Genomic DNA, 6,000 nt, shown 5'->3' with positions numbered 1-6,000 from the left:
TCAAACGTAATTAAAATGTCTTGAACCGTATTGCTCAAACATGCCTGGAATTGCTCGAACAATATTGTGCAAAAATGACGGGAACTGTTAAATCCGTGTTGCGCAAACATGACAGGAATTTCTTTATTCATATTGCTCAAACATGACTGGAATCGTTTGATCCGCATTGTGTGACATCCCAGCTGGGATCCCTTGGACTGGAGGCAGAATGACGTGAATCTGCGAATCAGTGAACCTATTTGTGGACCATGAACAATCGATCTTCCAACAATCACTATATCAAATTCATTGACTTAATGGGTGTAACAATATTGTTTCAAGTAAAACGCCGTAATGCTAACCATTCATCATTGTGAAGAGTGTATTGGTTATAACCTCCCCCTCTTTCAATGTCGAGGTTTTATTGGTTCACGTGAGTCCATGAACACCCGTCACGATCCACGAGCAGGGAGTACAAAAGTCGTATCGTCACGCCACTTATGATATCAGAACGGTTATTGTTTCTGGAAGTCATGCTGATGAACACAATTTGCATTCACTTTCAAACGACTGAAATGGCGGAATAGTGCATTAGGATATTGTTTAAGTAGAAAGTTTGATGGTGGGCATAATAATATAAATCTTTCTAGCGAAACATGAAAATTATCTACTCTATCTTCAGTTGCACAATCAAGGCACAAATTATGTCCTCACAATTATATTCGATGGTTTGGGTTTGTTTTTTGTTTGTTGTTGTTGTTGTTTTGTTTGTTTTGTTTTGTTGTTGTTGTTTTTATATTCATTAAAATTCTGTTAGTAATCTAAATCAAAAGCAAAAGTTCAGGTTATGTTAAATTCCACGGTGTGCTGAACACCAAGAATGGCTACCCGGGATTGATCGAGACTGATAAAAGCAATTTCATTTTTGCATTTTTGTTCAACTTTATCGATAATTATACTGAATTGAACTTTTATCTTCACTAAGGCTGCAAACTGCAGCGTAAGAGGTACATAAATAGTGTTTACATTTATACAACATAAGAAATTATATACAAACTGTATGATAGTGCAATGTACATTGAGAGAAGTTACATATTAAGTTGTTTTTAAGTTATTTCTTAAATAAAGCCAAAATCATTTTACAGAAAATTGAAAGTTTTCTTAAAGTTCCTAGCTTATTGGTGTTAAAAGGATATTCATTTTATACATATTTGGTCTAATTCAATAATACTTCTGAATATATTTTTCTCTTTCTATTTCTAAGTTGGGACATATAAATAAGTAATGAAATTCATCACCAATATCATTTAGGTTACATAAAGCACACTTTCTATCGTTTGCTGGGATTTGTCGCCTTCCACTTTTCTCGACTGGAAGGAACTGACTGGAAGTTCGGAATTTTAACAAGTTTAACATAATGCAGAAAAATGAGGTTTGTTTCAAATTTGAGAGATGGTTTTTTGAACCATGCTGTAAGTAGTTGCTTGGAAGAGGTTTCAATTGATGAAATCCATATTTGCTCTTAAATATTTCTTAATATACCTTTGATAACAGTTTTAAGCCAAGAAAAACTTTCAAAATTTAGGGATTTACATTCATGTTCACATTTGCCAAATATATAATCGTTGAATATTAATTTATGTATTAAGAAGCACACGTTTGACGGTTTTCCGATTAAAAGGTTTAGCCCAAAGACATACGATACCATTCTCCTTACCATTCTACCAAACTCGCCATATAACATAAAGTTACATACATGTTTATATGCAGCTAACTCTCATTAACATTCCCTTCTTACCATTCTGTTCGGTGTGGGTGTAACCAGCATACATCAGATCTTTTGCTGAGATTACTGATGAATGTTGCAATGTTGTAGAGTCTGTGCAAACTATTGTTAGCAATTCCTGCACCATATCAAGTGATCGTATGCATAACATAGATGACTGGGATCATTGGTGCTTTGCGGCACAGCTGTAGAACAAGAATGGTTATTTCTCTCTGATATGAAGCGTTTATGCAAATCACAGCTTGTGAACGTAGTCTAACATTAACAAGATTCATGCCAATGGGCAGTGGGGTAGCTGAGTTGTTAAAGCGTTCGCTCTACCCGCCTAAGACCCGGGTTCGATTCCTCACATGAGTGCAGTGTTTGAAGCCCCTTTGTTGTGTCTCCCGCCAAGGTATTGCTGGAATATTGCGGCGTTAAACGTCAACGAAACCAGTCCGCTATCTCCTGTCGTGATGTTGCTGGAATATTGCTGAGTGCAGCGTTTAACATCAACGAAACCATTTTTTTACCCCAGCCGTGATATTACTGGAATGTTGCTAAAAGTGTTCTAAAACTTAACTCACTTACTCACTCTGCTCAAACAAAATCCTGTGCCGTGGAGGAACGGACTGCTATAGTTTGGATATATGTTCTAGGTTTGTGTTCCATTGTGATATGCGTGTTTTGTTAAATTTGTTAGAAACGTAATCTATGATGGTCTCATTAGCCTCCAGGTTATAACTGGAAAAAATACCAACATGTTCCCGGGGTCTTGAAACAGGCAAGTCGTGTTACCATAATAAAACCGTAGTCCTCTTGATTAACCTGTAAATCTAGACACAAGAAACATATTAAACCTCTCAGTATTTGATTCAAATTTTGACTAATCTGCAAGGCTCTGTACTTGTCAGTTTTCTGATTTCTATCAAAGATATCATGCTTCAGGTACATATTTCACGAAAGAATTCTATTTGCGAAGAACGATAGTCTTAAAAGCATTACATTGATATGCATCGCAGGGACGCACACTCTTATAAATGACTACAATACACTAAAATGTTTTGACCGTGCAGATGAAAATGTCATTTGACATTTCAGCACAAGGGATACACAGTGATTGCAGCATTCATAATTATCATCATTTCCTAGTTTAACATCTTTATCCCGACATGGGTGACAAATTACATGTCTCTTCGATAAGACGACCATCCGGTAACACCTGATTGTCAGGTAACACCTGATTGTCAGTTAACGCCTGATTCTTCCTGGTGATGATCGACGCACATTAACGACCAGCATGTAATGGATCGTGCGTGGCGGGTCAAAACTCCCATTTATTATTTATTTTTGGTACGCATGATAATATTCCGCTGCCAATCTGAAAGTCAATACCGAGTTTATTATCGATGTCCGATTGATGTAGCAGCTGCACATTGTGTGACTCTTAGCGATGTAAATTTATGGATGTACAGCTGATTGACCGGCCCTAATACAATAGTCTTTTATTTCACGTTGACATCAACGTGAGTGTCGGGAACGTTGTCCACTCAGGTGAATATCTCCTCCGTCTGTGCTTACCTGCGTGCTTGTGGCTGACTTATGCCTTCTCTATAGTTCGATGGGCGATGGGGTAGCCTAGTGGTTAAAGCGTTCGTTCCCTGGCCATAGGTAACAGGCCATAGGTGACATGGCGTGTATTGTTTTACGTCGCTGTTAGCAATATTCCACCAGCAATATCACCGCAGGGGACACCTTCGCACATTGTCCAATGTGGGCAATCGACTCCTCCACGTGACGAGCATATGCTGTAACCGCTAGGCTACCCCACCACGTCTGTGAGAAAGTAATATGATAATTCATGTATGATTTTGGTGCGTTAAGGCAAGAAATGTGCATCCCCATGGACATGATTTGGGTTCCTCCTCTTAAAGATCGTTTTCTATATGCACACAAGTCAGAATTTCATGACAATTTAAAGAAAAAGAATCAGACATATTGAGGATCTCTGCATTAATGGTCAGATAGCTTATTTCAATTTTTCAAACGTTGTAGTCACGTGAAAGACATTTCTAAAACTAAATTAGATGGTATTGACTATTTCGTTTCTTTTCAGGGACACCATGGCCTTGCTTTTCGGTGTGTTTGCTTCTTTGGAGTGTGCTAATGTCACTTTTATAGATATTCATGGTTTAATTGTGACATTTACAGGCTACCACAACAAACAAACAATAGGAAATGGAAAATGAATACACAAGAGTCACTTTGATACTGAAGCACTTTTTCTACCTTTCAGACTACAACATTAGCAAGACGAATACGCACGTATTGTTCAAGGAACAGGTGTAACGTTATTTGAAATTATCTATGATCCAAAGCAGTAACGATGATCATGGCGCGATTAATACAGACGAGCAAAGGGCACCTGATTAACAGACTTATATTCAGTTGTTCACCAGGGAATGAGCCTCTAGAGGATACTAGTAGTACTCATTAACCTCATCTGTTTCCGACTTTCTTCTTTGTAGGCCTTCTATTAATGATGTCCTTCTGACAGGGACAGACGACCATCTCTGCAACAATAGAAATATCACAACTGAAGCGGAAACAGAATTACACAAGGACACTGCCATTGTTTCACTTTGAATACATACGAGAAAGGTATAAATAGTAACATGTTTTCAATGGATCTGTGATTACCTTGGTGTTCATACCTTCATAGTTTAAAACATAATTATTTTTAAACGCAATCCAGAATTCTTTTTAGAAACTGTTGTTTTTTTCAAATTATTAAATGTGTCAAGGATGAGTCGCAGGTGGAAAGGAAGGAAAGATGTTAACAATTCCTTGGGCATTCCGTCACCCCGCTCGGTGGATGTTGACTTTCAGTGGTATTCTCGTTTTCACTTGGTGCCCTCTTCATTGATTGGCTGGAGGATTTTCAAACTACACGTACTGAAACAGCAGTCATCTAATCATCAACAGCCGGACTGACATCAGTGGGAGGCAAGTTTTTCATTACATCTTTGCTTAAGTAATTGGAGAAGACTTAATGTACATTGAAAAAAAAATTGTTAGTCTGTCACAAACGAAGCCAGACCACCCCATGAAAATAATATAAATTTAAAAGCACAGTCAACCAATCAACATCCACTGGGAGGCAGGTTCTGTTCGTATTTTGGGCTTTGATCCATGTCAAAAACATATGATGTGAATATCTTAGCCGCAAAAAATCAAGGGTTTATTCTAGCATCATTATCTTTTTAAAATATTTTCTCAGGATAACAAAGCCCTGCTCTAAATAAATCTTGGAAAGTTGCCTCTGACTATATTTTTCTCTACCAGGTCTTGTGAATGGTTTCCTTATCCAGGGACTGTTTGCCATCTAGTTCTCAACAGATTACATCTTCTCTGTTATATTGGGCGTGGTGTTGGGTGAGTCATTACCTCATGATTTAAGAATTTTAGCTGATACAGGTACATACCATCCTTTGTGTACATTTACAGGTGCTGCAATTGCAACTGATTTTCTCAAGTATGTTCCCGTATATACGTTGAATATGGAAACGTATGTAGATGTCTTGAAAGTAGCTTAAGCTTGTAGATTTGGTATCTCAGCAGTGGTGTGGTTTCCTTATCCAGAGATTTGGTATCCGAGCAGTGTTGCGTTCAGGCAGCATATTGGCTTCTCTTGGACTGTTTGCCACCTGGTTCTCCACCGGTTACATCTTCACTGTCATATCTGTCGGCGTGGTGATGGGTGAATTGTGGTCTACCGAGTGTATATTAGGTGTCATTAATAGACGCTAATGATATAGAGCACATGTAGTGCCATTATGATGTTTACGGACAAGACGTTCAGCCAGCGCAAGCAAACATCAGTAGTATAAACCACTACTATCTTCTGTGATTCACAACGATAAGTCAGTCTGCCTACCGCCATGGAATGACGAACTGAATCTGCTTTCATCTGTGAAGAGCACACGAGATCATGACCTTGCTTCCAGCGGCCATGATGTCTGCTACATCTTAAACGTGCTGCTGGGACATGGTGTTATTGGTGGACGAACTGCAGAGACTGAGACTAGTCTATGTTCAGAGACTAGTCTATGAGGGGTGGGATGGGGTAACAAAAATGTCTTCTTCTCATACTGGTTACTGCTAATCTAACCCACATGTTTCCTTATAGTCGTCTTGGAAGTGGTAGAGGCGATTTAGTCACTGGCGCCTCCAGCACAGCACTAGGAATACTAATA

Source organism: Haliotis asinina, chromosome 3, assembly GCF_037392515.1.
Source record: "Haliotis asinina isolate JCU_RB_2024 chromosome 3, JCU_Hal_asi_v2, whole genome shotgun sequence".
Lineage (NCBI taxonomy): Eukaryota > Metazoa > Mollusca > Gastropoda > Lepetellida > Haliotidae > Haliotis > Haliotis asinina.
Note: the sequence above shows the minus strand (reverse complement) of the source record.